Raw genomic sequence first — 16400 nt, 5'->3', positions numbered from 1 at the left:
TCCGCGGGGGATTTAAATATCCCCCACGGCATTTAAATAAAAATGTCCGCCGCTTTTTTCCGGCTTTTAGAAAAGCCGGAAAAGAGCGTCTACACTGGCCCCGATCCTCCGGAAAAAAGCCCTTTTCCGGAGATCTCTTATTCCTACTTTGATGTAAAAGTATTCCTACTTTGATGTTTATTCCTACTTTGATGTATTCCTACTTTGATGTAAAAGTATTCCTACTTTGATGTTTATTCCTACTTTGATGTATTCCTACTTTGATGTATTCCTACTTTGAAGTAGGAATAAGAGATCTCCGGAAAAGGGCTTTTTTCCGGAGGATCGGGGCCAGTGTAGACGCTCTTTTCTGGCTTTTCTAAAAGCCGGAAAAAAGCGGTGGACATTTTTATTTAAATGCCGCGGGGGATATTTAAATCCGCCGCGGATTTCCCTATTACGACCTGTCAAATTAGCACGCCCCTTTCAGAAAAGGGGCCAATGTAGACGTAGCCATAGGGAGAGAAAGTCATTGCCTGGAAGGGCTTACGCTGTCTAAACAGTCAAGACAATTGAACGGTGGGAAAGAAAATAAAGGAGCAGAGAAGTGACATGACTTGCCCAGGTTGACAGCAAGTCGGAGGCAGAGCTAGAATTAGGAATTGGCCCCTTTCCACCTAACCATACTAGCAATATTCATTTATTCCTTTCTCGTCTAGACAATTTCCACGTCCATTTGTCTTTAGAAGCTTCTCAGAACAGTTCTGAGTACAACTTCCATAAATATGTACAGCCTACCATAAATATGCTCTATAAAATCTCAAGGGAGGAAAGAACAAACCCAGTGAAGGCATGTTAAAAATAAAATGAAGAAAGGGAGAATGAGATGTGGGAGGAAAATGACCAGACAACACAGGCTTTTAATTTGATAAGGCGATGTGGAATATTTTGAAAAATAGACCAGAGTTATCTTGGAAAACTGCATAGCCAGCTTGAGCAAAAGAGCAATGTCTAGACCCAACTCAGATGTTTCTTGCAACGTACAAACTGGGAAATAAAACCATCTATTTTCTGATTTTCAAAGACATTGAGTTATAAGCATGGAGCGGATATGATCTAGGGTGTTCCCTCCACTCCAGAATTTCCTGTGCAAACATCATGGACCGTGTTTTTTGGAGGCACACATAAAACCAGTTTCATGTCTGTAATAATTACAGTGTGGCAGAAAAATTAAAATTTGCAATTTTCCACATCCTGAGCAAGAAAGCAGGACTAAGCATACAAACCTAATTACACATAAAATAAACCTGGGTGTTCTGATGTATTCCTTCTGCTAGTTTGAATTTTGTGAAATAACTCTTAAGATTTTGAACTCTGTCTTATGAATGAATATGTATAAGTTTAATAAAAATGTCACCCTCTTCCCCTCCTTCTCACCCCCGTATATATTTGGCACTCAGATAGTAAGGTGCAGAGTGGATTAGAAATATAACTGCTACAAAGAGAGCACTATGTCACGTTAGAGGAATTTTGAACAGTCAAAGGGAAAATTCTCCATTTAAAGTATTAGACCACAATTTTTTGCTATTCAGTCTTGGTGGCTCTTCAGGTGGGTGCTAACAATGTCATGACTTTTTTTCTTTTTGGAAAGAAGAGAAGATAATTCTGATGTGGCCATCATGAAGGGTTAAATCCAGAGATGATGAATAAGGAGGTATAAGTTTTGTCCCCTTACACTACACTCGCTTGCAACAAGAATCTTTCTCTTCTGCTTACATGCACTTTGCCAAGTTGTAAGCTAATTGAAGATTACGTGACATAGAAAATCAAAGAATACTAGAACTGGGAAGGACCTTGAGAGGTCATTAAGTCCAGTCCCCTGCCCTCATGGCAGGACCAAGCACCATCTAGATCATCCCTGACAGATGTTTGCCTAACCTGCTCTCAAAAATCTCCAGTGATGAGTTTTCCACAACCTCTCTAGGCAATTTATTCCAGTGCTTAACCACCGTGACAGGAAGTTTTTCCTAATGTCCAACCTAAACCTTCCTTGTTACAATTTAAGTACATTTAAAAAAGCTAGAGATACATATAAAGTTGAAGTCTCAGTTAGCAAGGTTCTAAATGATGTCCAAAAATGTTTGCATGAACTTTTGTTTGCCTGTCAATCACTGTAATATTAAAGCTTTAATTTCCTCTCATTTACAAGTTACAGTGTAACATTGCTGATTTACCCCAATTTAGAGTCATGTTCCCATTATTTAAGTCAGCAAGTGTTTTGAGAGTAGCAATATATGAACTACAGAATATTTTGGAGTGTTTTCCCCCTTTGTCTTAGTATCCAAAATGATGTATCTAAAATAATCTCATCTTCTTAGGTGGTAAAACGAACTGCAATAAAACAGGAGAACATTCTCCCAATTTTATTTAAAATGGACTTTCAAAACTCATCATTGAAGGCAAATTTTGGAGGTTAGTTCCTGTCCCATTTCCTTCCCTCCTTCCTTCCTCTGCATCTCTCTCGTTCTCTTTTAGATTTCAACTCTGTGTTTTAAATTAGTTATGCAAAATTAAAAGAGGGGTCAGGGGACTGAAATCATTTCAGTGTGACAGGATGATGTTATTTTATGTGAGTCTAAATGAGGCTTTAGAAAATGATATGGCATCCCTTAAAAGGATCTGCTGTGGTCAAAGACCGCTAAGGCAATGGAGGAAGATTCCACAGGGACAACTGAGAACAGACGTCTGAATCCCAGAGGATGGAGACCACTGTTTATTTTTCTGCATGGAGAATTAATATATGTATCCATCTTCCACCAGCAGCCCTGAACCAGTGAACATAAAGGAAACAGCATGAGAGGGGGAAAAATTGCATGTGTTTTTTTTTTCTTTTTGGTTTGGATTTGTTTTCCTGTTCAGTATTTGCCTGTTATTTTTTCTGCTTTCTATTTTTAGGAACTTTGTTTTGCTGTTTTTGGGGGCAGTTCATCTGTCCTGTGCAGGTATCTACAGATTCTGATGAAGAGGTGTACAATTTAGTGGTTTTGGCTAATTTCTGCTTGGAAGATTAATTGGAGGCCTTGAAGTGTCACATTTGTTTAAACAGTTTTAACGATAACAACAAAAAAGACTTAGCCAGAAGACCAGACATGGAATCATTTTACTATCTGTTAACTGATACATTAATTTATTGTTAAAACTGAAATACTCCCTACTTCATCTCGGGATATGTTTAAAGCTCTATTCTGTTGGGGTTTTTTTTTGTATTTGTTTGCTTTGAAATGTTCATTCTTTTATCTACTTGTTGCCCAGCAAATAATGCATCATGCTATGAACTGTATTGCAAATGTGTAATTGTGAGTTTATAACTTGTTCACTTTCCACACCCCACCACAGTGGTTTGGAAAGTTAACATATTAAGCAGATATAACATATTTGAAGTTGGGAAAAATGATTTCAAGAGAAGAGGAAATATTAGACCAGTTTTCCCATGATTCACAGTGTTCATAAATTAGAGGACTCGTGATTCTAGCAGGTCAGTGCAATCTTGAGTAATCACATTCTCCCTTAGTCATTTTTCCCTGCAATGTTGATGCCAGTGTTTATAAAAACATCTTAGGGACATAGGAATTGCTGTACTTCATTGAACCAGAGCTGTGTCACCAACAGTGCCAGTAGCAGAAGATGAGGAGGTGGAAGAAACTCTGCAGTTCAGATCACCTCCCAAAACTTTTTATTACTAATAATAACACAAAAATAGTAAACAATCAGTCAATCAATCAATCAATCCACAATGTTCATTGTAGCTATTTGCCATAATAACTTCCTGTCCTAAATTATTGCAAACTGTTGTTTATGGTTGTCAGGTGTGGCTCTTTCACCCCAGTTGTAGCTATATTTAATTGATGGACTAAGTGAGCTCTATAGAATATGCAAAGCTGTCTGAATGTCAGCTGATAGAAAAGTACTATCATTGTGAAAAAATGATGTATTACTACATAGAATAACTGAATGAAATTATCGTGTAGGACTATTTTATGCATGTGGCGCAATATATGGACTTCTATGTAGAGATAGATAGATAGATAGATAGATAGATAGATAGATAGATAGATAGATAGATAGATAGATAGATAGATAGATAGATTAGATTTGGAGAAGCAAAGTGAGGGGCATGGTAAAAAAGGAAGGTAGAATTTAAATCAGTTTCTAAAACCACACAGGCAGCATTAAGAGTCAAGAGAGCTTTCATGCTTCTCACATTTCTTATCAATCTACATTCCTGCTCCCAAAATTAAACTGGATTTTCCACATTCATTTTCATTCTGAGCTCTCTTTATTTAGAGTATGAGAAGTTAAAAAAAAATCTCTGTATGCTGAAGTCCTTTTCAAACTAATGATACACAGGCTAAACCTCCACTCTAATCCATAGCTGTCTGTCATGGTCTGTATGTAGCATGCTAAGAATAATAGAAACAATAAACTTGAGCTCCACAGAAGCATTTCACAGATGGATTAAACTTGTCGTATGTGGATTTTTGCTTTTCTGTCAGTAAGTGGAGACAGGGTTCCCATCTAATCCAATTTTATTGTCAGCAGCTATTTTGCACATGTATTCTTTATGTCCTCATAATTCCTCTGTGTGTGTGTGTGTGTGTGTGTGTGTGTGTGTGTGTGTGTGTGTGTGTGTGTGTGTGTGTGTGTGTGTGAGAGAGAGAGAGAGAGAGAGAGCTGTAAATGGTAACAGTTTATGGTCCCTTATAGAGTAAAAATTTCACTGCACAGGTCATGCCAAGTCACAACTGGAAATATCCTGAAACCCAGTGCTTTTGTGTAGTTAATATTCTGAGCCCACGGTATTTAACTTAGTAATTTTCTTCTCCCTGTACTGTTGTATTGTTCACTCAACCTGTATTTTCCAAACAAGGGGAATTAAAACTGCTAGTGGCTACAGTTTGTTGGCCTGTGAAGTTCTCATAAACATAACAGTCACTCCAAGACCTTGAATTCAAGATTCTGTCTGGTTCCAGAGGATATGTTCACTCTGTATCCATGTAGAGTGTTGATAGAGGTTAGAATCATGCATGTAGTGCTTAGTGACAGTATTCTCCACTACCTTGCAAGAACCTGGGTTTGATCTCTAATTCACTTCTGTGTTCACCAGGCTTTGGAGCACTGCAGAAGAACAGCCTGGAAGAAGTATACTGCCATTGCTTATCAACAACACCTCTGGCCACTGACTTTGTCTCATGAAGAAGGATGGTAGCTGCAATAAAGGGCCTTGGGATAAAGATAAAAGAAATGGGTTTCCTCAATATTACACCCCAAATACCGATGGTGAAGAATAGGTACATAACAATCTGTCAGGGTCTGTCAGAGTCTGGCTTCTAGAATTAGGTGAATGTTTTCCATGGGAAAAAATCCTGCATTGGGAAAAAGTTGTTTTGCTGGAATTCATATTGAGGATGGGGAAAGAAAATTGGTTTTGAAAATTTAATTTTTTTTATTTATTAATAAGAAAATCTGAAACAAATATTGTTTTGAATGAACCTTTTAAAAGAAAAAACTTTTTTCCCATTTATCTGTTACTTAAAATGGCATTCAATGTGCCTTTTGTAAAGTGATTCTTTATTCATTTTCTTTAACTTCATTTTCCCTGCTTCATCTCCTTTAAAAAGTCCCTTCCTTTTTTCCTGCTGGTAAAATAGAAAAAAAAGTATGTGAAAATGTGACATCACCCTGTACTTTTAACTATTTTTTTATTATTTATCATCTAGACAAAAATGTAACTTCTTCACACATTCTGCACACATTTTTACTTTTTCTTCCTTTCCCCCAATGTAATAAAAAAGAAGAAAAAAAATCCATTAATTGAAATCAAAACCAAAAGCTTTAGAACTCAACCCTCCCCAACAAACAAACAAACAAACAAACAACAAACAAAAAGATATTTGAAGTTGAAATAGAACTTGTTGGTAATATTTCAAAATGAAACTTTTTTTAATTTAAAAGCATTATTTCTAAACTCCACGATTCAGGTCGAAACGTCACGTTTTTGCTAGAAAAATGTTAAAAGGTAATTTTTTTGCTTCAAGAACTAGTGTTATCCAATCAGCTTTTTATTTTAGAACAATGTCCAGATTAATCTCCTAGGGCTTGTCTACACTACGAAGAAGATCAACGCTGCCACAGTCGATTTTCTGGGGTGCGAATTAACAGGTCTAGAGAAGACCCGCTAATTCGCTCTGAGATGGCATTCCCATTGATGCTGGCAGTCCTGCTCCACACCAGGAATAAGGGAAGTCAACAGGAGTGTGTGCTTCCATTGCCCTCCTGCTGTGTGGACAGTGCCAAAATACAATTTAAGATATTTCAACTCCAGCTATTTAATTAACGTAGCTGAAATTGCATATCTTAAGTCGACTTTCCCCTTTTAATGTAGACTGAGCCTTAGTTACAATTGAATTAAAGTGAAGTTATTCCCCACTTACCCTAATCTGAAAGAAGAGTCAGCTCCATAGTCTGTAAAGAGCTATAAAATCCTCCCAGATGAAAGTGATTATTGGACAGAAAGGGACAACGTGGGCTCGTCAGTGGCCCTCCTTCATCTCAGTGGGCTGCAAGATCGTTGTAACCAAGGCAGTCTCCTGGGGTACGATAGTTTTGCTTTTTGCGCTTGCGTACGTAGAATTTTCAGGATGTGCCAATTGATCTGTAGCAGCGCTTTGATTGGATGCAGAGGGAGCGCACGGCTCTCACAATATTTTGCACCATCAGCATGCACCTTGCTTCCTGTGCCTTTGCTTTAAGTGCGTGTCATTTTTGTAATACCAGTGGGAATAAACGACATGGATGCAAACCAGCAGAACGTGCCAACCCTGCGCTTGGGCAACAGTAAATAAAATGTCTCATGGGCCACACATAGAACCCCGATGAGCCGCATGTGGTCCACGGGCCACAAGTTTCTCAGCGCCGCAATAGGAATTGAGTAGAGTTTTTATTCTTTTAATTCTCTATGGGCACATGTGCCACTTATGTGTTGTGACAATTGTGCGTAGTAATCTATCGAGGTTGCAGATTAAGTCGGTGCTTTCAGGTCCTCTTTTCGATGGATGGTTCACAACCTGCCACAAGAATAGGTGATAGGGTGTCAGTGCATTGGAATAAAACGGTGTCTTCTGTTTCTCCTTCCAACGGGCGAGCCACATATTGCATAGGATTGGAAATGAAATAGCCCTGTACTTTTCCAGCTGCACAGACTGTACTGTTGAGCATTCAGTTAGTAAAGAGAATGCCAATATATTAACAAGGAAAAAAAAAAGCTGAATTTGACCTTATGGCATGTGATTGATGCCGTGTTGAAAGCTTGTTTAAAGGGCTGCACATTGCAGCTCACTTGAGAAAGAGAAAAAAGAACAGGAACACAAAAAGCAAGTTTCCTGCGTCTCGGGATAGATGAAATCCAAGGGGCTGCAGAGGGCACTCATGAGCTTTGGTCTTTCGGACCCATCTGAGGCAAGGGAAAGTAGCACGCTGCTTCTTACAATTTATTATTGAAAAAAAAAGTTTTAACCCTCTTTAGTAACCAGTAGAACCACATCAGATCAAAATATTACAGCTTCTCCCTTTTTAACCACTAATAACACGGTGAACTAATTTATGTTTTGATTTGAGGTTTCATTCTTCCATTTCTAAAAAATATTTAGAACCCTCTTACAGCCGTACCTTTGACAACAGAGAGTATCTTCTGCACAGAGAACTCCCATGCTTCAGAAGAAGCGTTCTTCCTGCGTGGCTGACAAGTGGCCATTTATCAATTTAGTTGTCAAGGTGCAAGAAAGGAGGGATGAGAGTAAATATGAACAAATAATGAACAGGCCTGAAGGTTTGCTGTAGGGGCTGAACACAATGGAATGCTCCTTTAGTTTATTTTTTGCATGTCTCTTCAGTTTCTGATTTTGGCTTGGGAGAATAAATGAAAATTAGAGAAAACCCCAAGTAAAGCCTTTCCTGGAGTATTTTCAGCCTGACTGAAACCATCAAGAACTGGAAATATCCCAAGGCAGCCTCTTCTGATGAGATTTGCAGCCTGGTGAAGAGACTGAACAGGGAAGCTTCATGTGATCTTCACAGGCAAGCACTTCATATTCCTGAATTCTGATTCTGCAAGAACTAAAGATGGGAAACCATATTGTTGTTTGAAAACTGGTTTTCAGACTGTGGGCTACTCATGCCAAGTCTGACACGTAGCACAAAGTTCTGCTCTGGAATCAGCAGCATGGATCTCTTCAAGCCAAGCTAATGCCAGGATTACACTGAACCTGGAAGGCTGGTTTAAGGCTGGTTTACCTTAGGCTGAACTTGGAGCCATCATCACTGTGGGAGGCTGATGGGAGCCAATGCTTCTGTCGGCTTCCCTTCCTCCTCACAACTGCGAGGAGTATTCACGTCCACCAGAGCTGCCCTCACCATTCAATTTAGCGAGTCTTATGTAGACCCACTAAATGGAATGCCAGAAAAATCTATCTCCAGTGTAGCAAGTGGAGACGTGGCCTAAGATTTCTATGGATACTCACCATGCATTTCCTGCCAGTAACTCACGGATACATCTTGGCTATTAGCAACCCCATGGGTGGGTGTCCCTCAGCTTTAGACTGCCAGAAGCTGGAACCAAGTGACAGGGAGTGGATCGCTTTACAAATTGCTCTTTTGGGTTCAGACTGTTTGAAGCATCTGGCACTGGTCAGTGTCAAAGATAGGACACTGGGCTAAATGGACCATTGACTTGACACAGCATGACCGTTCTTGTGTACAATGAGGGAGGAATATGCCCTCAGAGTATGTCTTTCTGTGGATTTTAGTAAACTATGGGTCCAGTCCACAATGAGCACATAAAGCAGGATTAAGAGCTCACCTACAGGAGAAATTACTGGCATGACTATATTGGTAGCAATGTAATACTATTATACTATACTCTATACCCATACTACACAATACTTTATACCAATAACTCCCCATGTAGAAACTCTTATCTTGACATAACAATGCCTAACTGTAGAATATATTTATACTGGTAGTTTGCTACAAGTTGAACTTCTCTAATCTGGCACTCTCTGATCTGGCAATATTTGTGGTCTGTCATGATTTTAATTAGTTAGAGGGCCACTTATCATAGGTGTGACCAAGTTTCCCGAAGTCCAAAGAAGTTTGTTTTCAGCCACCAGTCCTGGCTCTCAGTGTTCTGTGCTGTTATTTAGCTCCTAATTTACCCTTAAATGTCTTCTAAGAGCTCAATAAAGAGTGGAAGTGTTGGTAATGCTGCTAGACAATATTGACCTCCCATGGTCCACCAGGCAGGTCCCAAAGGTGCCGGACAAGAGAGGTTCAACTGTAGTAAATTTCTGTGTTCAGACATCCTAAATCTATACCTGAAAATATACAGTGCAGTAAAAAGGCATGGTAGCAGGTATCTATAAAAAGATGTGGGCTAATTTTTCACACTAAATGAATAGTGCCTCCAATAAATGAAATCCATTCAATGCCACTCATATATCGTTAACCGATCCCATATACAAATAATGTAGTCCATTCTTAAGCGTATGATCTGTATGACACATAGGACCTTTCTTTGGAGGAGTCATTGTCTGGTTGTCCTCCATGGGGAATTTAAAGATGCCATAACACCTTATAAATAGGTTTACAAATTGCTGCCTATCCATAAATGATCCAGATTGTGTGTAAACTATCCTAGAGTGTGTACCAGCTTGATTATTTCCTTAACTAACAACCAATCCTTAATATATCTCTGAAATAGAGGTGAATGAAGGAGATCCGGTTTAGCCTAAAGTTCAGAGGTGAGTCTAAATTAGCATTATTGCTCTGATTTGATAGTGATGAGATTTTATGGCTGAACTCAGAAGACTTTATTGAGATCCACATTGAAAAGAACCTCCAGCCAGAGGAACTGAAGACGAGTAGAGGGGAGAATGAGACTGTGGTTTACTTCTTGGTTGTTATTGCACCCAGTGCAAGAATGCTGGCTAGAACATTCAGGGTACATCTACACTATAGAGGAAGATCGAAGCTGCTGCTGTCACTCTTCCAGGATTCGAATTAGCGGTCTAGTTAAGACCGCTAATTCAAAGTGAGAGAGGCACTCTGGGCGATGCTAGTAACCCGGCTTTCACGAGGAGTAAGGGAAGTTGAAGGAAGAGTGTTCTTTCTTCAACTTCCTGCAGTATAGACAGTGCCAAAAGTCGAGCAAAGCTACTTCGACTTCAGCTATGCAATTAACGTTGCTGAAGTTGTGTACTTTAATTCGACTTTGTCCTGTAGTGTAGACGTGCCCTCAGTGATTTAAATCCAAATCTGACTCTCATTTGTCCTGAAGATGGATGGTATTTGGATGTGAGGTTGGGCTATAAAATAAATGCTCCATTTAAAAACAAACTAGTAAACATACAAACAAAAATATCTCTCATGGAGTTCTCTACATGGGTATCATCATGGGTGGCAGGTGAAGACTCATCTGGGAAAGGCAAGCCTCGGCCCCTCCCCTTTTGCCCAAGGCCCCGCCCCTGGATCCTAGCTCCAGCCTTTCCAGCCTGATCCTTCCTGGCCACCTGGAGTTGCACCTGGGGTTGCAGTACTGCAGCTATAGCCCTGGCTTCAGCCCTCCCTGATGGCAGGGGAGCAGGGCTGCTGCACCACTGCCCCAGCTTTCCTGGCAGCTGGGGCATGTAGGCAATTTTGGGAAGTCTGTTCCTTCCCTTGCGCACATCACAGGCCACCAATGTGTGTTATCTGCAATATTTAGCAGTCATGAGTGTGTGGGTTAGCTCTGACTGGTCAGATGTGTCTCATGGTTTTGTTTCTGCTCTGTAATTTGATGCACGCACTCGCATTTTTGCAAGCTCAAGGCATGCAGACGAAACAATTGGCTTCTACAGGGACTTTGCACTTCACATTGTGAACATTCATGTCAACACATAACTGGAGTATGAACGGCGCTGTACAAAAAGCTAGAAGGCGTTGTGATAGGTTGGAAAAGGAGGTTTCCTTTTCTAATCAGCATGCCTCAAGAAGCAACACATGGGACTTTTCTTTCCACATATCCAACATATCCCTGGATAGGTTACACATTTTACAGTTAATGGCAGACAGCCAATTGGGTAAGGTAATTTAATGACTATTTTTAATTACTACGGGGTGCTGGTGACAAAACCAGGATGGTTTTATTTGCACCTACACTAGAACTCAAACCACTTAAAAAATTCTAATGGGAACATGTATCTGAAACATAAAAACAAACAAGTCTACATCTTGACTGCATGTTCTCCCTAGGAATCACAGATATTTAAGCTAAGAAAAACTGATGTGTTTTAGCTTATAAAAATAGTAAAACAGTAAAAAGGTACCACATGTTCTTTCTGTATCACAAGCCAAACAATTGTTATTCCATTTAAATCATGTTCTGCCATAATGCCGTAGTAGCCTTGCAAACCATAGAATCTACACTGCGGAATTATACTCTGCTACGAAAGCAGCGTGGGTTCTGAGCTTAACATCTCATTTGCTCGCACACTTTTTATTAGCCCCTTTCATGAGGAAATAAAATATCCATATTTCCTCCCCCTCCATAATCAACCTGCATTGCTTGAGAGCAAACGAGCTTTACATGAGTGACACCTCTAGTTGATAAACTCAGCTGCCGGGCTGTTTGAGGATTCAGCTGTTAGTCATCAATTGGCTTCAGCAACTCCATGTGTCGGCTGGGCGGAAGGCAATGCCAGATCCCATACAGCCTCAGAATGCTAATCGGCAGCTGTGGCCTGCTCTGTTTATTTTTTTCTTTTGAAATAGCCACACAAATAAGACACTGGCACAGAATGTCAGTGCCCCTGGAGCGTACATATGATATGCAAGATTCATTGCCTTTCTTTTTTCTTGTTTCTTCCCCCCTTCCCCTTTCTCCACCTCCTCCTTTTTTTTTTCAGAATTAGAACAAGAGCACAACTTGCCTGGTAGTAAATCTGTCAACTGCTTGTAAAGGTCCTAATTTTTTGTCTGATTTCAGACTGTTCCTGGCACTCTTTTCGTGCACTAACTGAGACGGCTTCAAATCCCTGCTGATGCGCCATCCATTCTAAACGAATGCACCTATTTTGTGTAGGAGACAACGTGGAGATGGTTGAAAGTCCCACCTCTGAGCGATGCTTATTGGAACAGCCTGTTGCTGCTTCTTTCACCTGCAGATTGAAACTTGGAATAACCTAAGAGTCATTTGCCAAAAGATAAAGCTTTAGGATCTATACCGATAGAACACCTTGTAGTCCATAGCAAGAAATCTCCCGAGTGGGAGATTTTCATATGTGACAAGATATGTAAGAACACAAATGCCATTAAAAATCAGTGACATTTGGGCTCCTAAATACCTTAGGAATATGTTCCCCTAAATCCCCAAAAGTAAAACCAAGCACCGCAGGCTGTATACAAAAGACCTCAAAGCCTAAAATTGGAGTTCTGAAAACTAATAGCATACCAGAACCTAAAACACACTGAGCCTGATGTTGCTGTCATTTATTGCAGGCTAAGCTAGGAGTAAAGAATTCATTTCTCATGTGAATGTGTGTAACTCCACTGAATGACACGTAGCATTTTCCTGCCTGGGGGAATTTGGCTCAGTGACTGTTGTTCAAAGATCTTTGCATGCCCTTTCGGACGGTTGAGTTTGGGGAGTTCCTCAGTAACTGTATCATCTCCGCATGTATGTAATAGCTCCAGAAATGAAGTGAGCAATTGCTGCTCACACAAGCTGGCTGTGTCTACACTGGACCCCTTTTCCGGAAAAGGGATGCAGATGAGACAAGTCGGAATTGCAAATGAAGCAGGGATTTAAATTTTCCCTGCTTCATTTGTATAAACATGGCTGCCGCTTTTTTCCAGCTCGGGGCTTTGCCGGAAAAAAGCCAGTCTAGACGGGGATCTTTCAGAAAATAAAGCCTTTTCCGAAAGATCCCTTATTCCTGATTTTAAGAGGAATAAGGGATCTTTTGGAAAAGGCTTTATTTTCCGAAAGATCCCCGTCTAGACTGGCGCTTTTTTCCGGCAAAGCCCCAAGCCAGAAAAAAGCGACAGCCATGTTTATACAAATGAAGCGGGGAAAGTTTAAATCCCCGCTTCATTTGCAATTCCGACTTGTCTCATCTGCATCCCTTTTCCGGAAAAGGGGTGCAGTGTAGACACAGCTGCTGTCTTCAAAGAGAGGTGCTGGCTATTTTAGTGGAGAACAGTTTTAAAAGGGGAAGCCAATTATATCAAAAGGCACCCAACATCCTGCTAGCATGTCACAGAGGGTGTGTCTACACAGTAGCGTTATTTTGGAATAATGGCCTATAAATGCGAGCCTCTACACAGCAATTCCATTATTTCAAAATAAATTTGAAATAATGGATGGCTTATTCCAACTTCTGTAGACCTCATTCCACGAGAAATAATTCCTCTTCCAAAATAGCTATTTTGAAATAGCTCCTCACCAGGGCCATTGTAAGTAATTTCTCCCCAGTGCTTCCTGGGGGTTTAAATCAAGGTAGTGTGTCCACATTAAGGGAGCCTGCCTTCGACTAATTTTGAGGCTTCTCTGTAGTATAGACATGCTACTTTGAAATAAGCTATTCTGGAGTATTTCTTCCAGAATAGCTTATTCTGAAATAAGCGTGCCGTGTAGATATACCCAGAGGTATATCTCTCCATCTATTGAGCACTTCCCACAGAAGTGATAAAATCTTTCAGTCTTTCAGTTAGTATACCAATATAATCATTTATCTAATTGCTTTCTCCTTCAGGCTGCCCATTGGTCTTTTCTGAGTTATCAAAGAATCTTATTGGTGCTGTTCTTCCTCTACTACAGGAGTGGACAATAAGTAGCCCATGGGCTGGTTGCAGTTTGCCAGTGGGCCACCAGATGCATTATTTACCTGCACCTTCATGGGTATGGCTACTCGCAGCTTCTATTGGTTGCCGTTCTCAGCCAATGGGAGCTGCGGGAAACAAAGTCCCGGTCTACGCCATTTCCCACAGCTCTCATGGGCTGGAAATGGCAAACCACAGCCAGCAGGAGTTCTGAGTGGCCATACTGGTGGATAATTCATTTGGGGCTCACCTGGGGCAAACCCCACCCCTGCTGTGCAACCTCTCTGTGTTAGCCTTCTCTTTGCATAAGATCTAAAACTGGTTTGTAAGCTTCTTGGAGCAAGGACTGATGAGGGGCTACAGAATCTCCACTGACATAAATCCTCATGAGTCCCCCAAGGAGAGTGCAGGAACGGTGATTTACTCCAGCTCCATAACTTGACTGAGCTTAGTGGTGCTATCTGGATTTACGCTAGGTCAGGATGTTGCCCCAACTGTTTCTCTGGGTAGGAAAGATTCTCAGTCACTTTGGGGTGCTGTTATTAAAACAATAACATCTGGTTAATGTGCACTGTGTTTTGGTACCTGGAGTCACCTCCATTCAAAATTCACCCACCCAGCCAGAGGTTCCTAATTACTCTCCAGAAATTCTAAACACATTCTTCTAGGCCAAGGGTGGGCAATATAGCCTGTGGGTTCACCAGGGTTAGCCCTTGGGGGATTGACACACTCTGTATGTACCTGCACCCCACAGGCATGGCTGTTCACATATCCCATTGGCTGTGGTTTGCCATTCCTGGTCATCTCCCATTGACTGGGAACAGTGAACCATAGCTAATGGGAGCCGCGAGTGGCCATATTTGCAAAGGTACAAGTACATACAGCTGCTGACAGCTCAAACTGCATCTGATGCACAGGCCATATTGTCCACTCCTGATCTAGGGTCTGAGATTGTAAATGGGAATTAGAAAGGTCTATGTTGTTGACTTAATGACTGGCAGTATGAATCTGCCATAATTGATTTTGAGCGGAAACAACTCAAATCCACTGTATATTTGAGAGAGTTTATCTGTCTATCTGACTTTCTGCCTGTCTGTTCAAGAACTCCTAAATGGTGAGAACTAGGACCACCACATTCAGAATGCAGCTTCCTCTTCTCGTAGCTTAAAGCCAAGTCGGGGTTTGGTAGTGCCAGGGAAATGGGATGGGCCTGGAATGGGATTGCTTTTCATAAAACAATGAGAGGCTGCGGAGGGCAACCAAAATGATTAAGGGGCTGGAGCACATGACCTACAAGGAGAGGCTGAGGATTTGGGCTTCTTTAGTCTACAGAAGAGAAGATCGAGGGGGGATTTGATAGCAGCTTTCAACTGCCTGAAGGGATTATCCAAAAAGGATGAAGAGAGGCTGTTCTCAGTGGTAACAGATGACAGAATGAGGAGCAATGGTCTCAATTTATAGTGAGGGAATTCTAGGTTGGATATTAGAAAAACCTATTTCACTAGGAGGGTGGTAAAGCACTGGAATGGGTTACCTGGAGAGGTGGTAGAATCTCCATCCCTAGATGTTTTCAAGCCCTGGAGATGTGATTTATTTGGGATTGGTTCTGCTTTGGGCAGAAGGTTGGAATCAATGACTTCCTGAAGTGTTTTCCAACCCTATGGTTCTATGCTTCTATGAAAACCATACAGAAAGGAGATAGAATCACCAGGCAGGTGAAAGGGGTTGGCTGGAGAAGTGCCCCTCACCCCCAATATCCAGGAGTGCTGTAGTCCCGAGCTTCTTATCCCTCAGGCACCCTTTAGGGAAAGCAGGGGGAGGGAATTGAAGCTCTCCCCCACCGATTCATACAGAAACATTGCTGGCTGTTCCCTTTTGTCAGGGAGTGAGGAGAAAGTGCAGTTTGCTCCATTCCTCACTTTGGCTGAGTAGCGCAGGGGGAGATGGACCTGAACCTGCCCCAGCTCGGCACCCCTCCCTCCATCTGGGCCAGCTGCAGTAGTCGTGAAGAGAGGACATTGGGGTTGTCCTCTCTCGCCAGGGCATCCTTAATCCTGAACCCCTCATCCTCACCCCAGAGCAATGATTGAAATGAAGCTGGGGCATTTTCATTTTATTTTCCAAACCACAACATTTAGTCGAGGTAAGGACCCAAGCAACACCGGGTAAATCTTCTAGTAAACAAGATGTAAAGACTACAGTCATCATGCTTTCCAAGGGGGTGACATTTGGTGGAGTTAGAAAGGATGGATCAGAGATATTAAATCAGTATGGGTATGTCTACACTACCCCGCTAGTTCGAACTAGCGGGGTAATGTAGGCATACCGCACTTGCAAATGAAGCCCGGGATTTGAATTTCCCGGGCTTCATTTGCATAAGCCGGGCACCGCCATTTTTAAATCCCAGCTAGTTCGAACCCCGTGCCGTGCGGCTACACGCGGCACGGAGTAGCTAGTTTGGATTAGGCTTCTAATCCAAACTAGCTGTACTCCTCGTGGAATGAGGAGTA

General features: G+C 41.3%; 1 long non-coding RNA gene across 1 annotated transcript in view; it reads left to right on the top strand.

Moving 5' to 3' along the window:
* Positions 1–5436, top strand: part of LOC142819174 (uncharacterized) — a 59469-nt gene extending 54033 nt beyond the window's left edge. The window contains exons 3-4 of the long non-coding RNA XR_012896974.2: positions 2358–2451; positions 5144–5436. This is a non-coding gene — a long non-coding RNA (uncharacterized LOC142819174). The remainder of the gene's footprint in view (positions 1–2357; positions 2452–5143) is intronic.
* Positions 5437–16400: the final 10964 nt, after the last annotated feature.

This window comes from Pelodiscus sinensis, chromosome 20, assembly GCF_052426305.1.
Source record: "Pelodiscus sinensis isolate ZL-2025 chromosome 20, ASM5242630v1, whole genome shotgun sequence".
Lineage (NCBI taxonomy): Eukaryota > Metazoa > Chordata > Testudines > Trionychidae > Pelodiscus > Pelodiscus sinensis.
The sequence above is the reverse complement of the archived record's forward strand: the minus strand, read 5'-3'. Positions and strand labels throughout refer to the sequence as shown.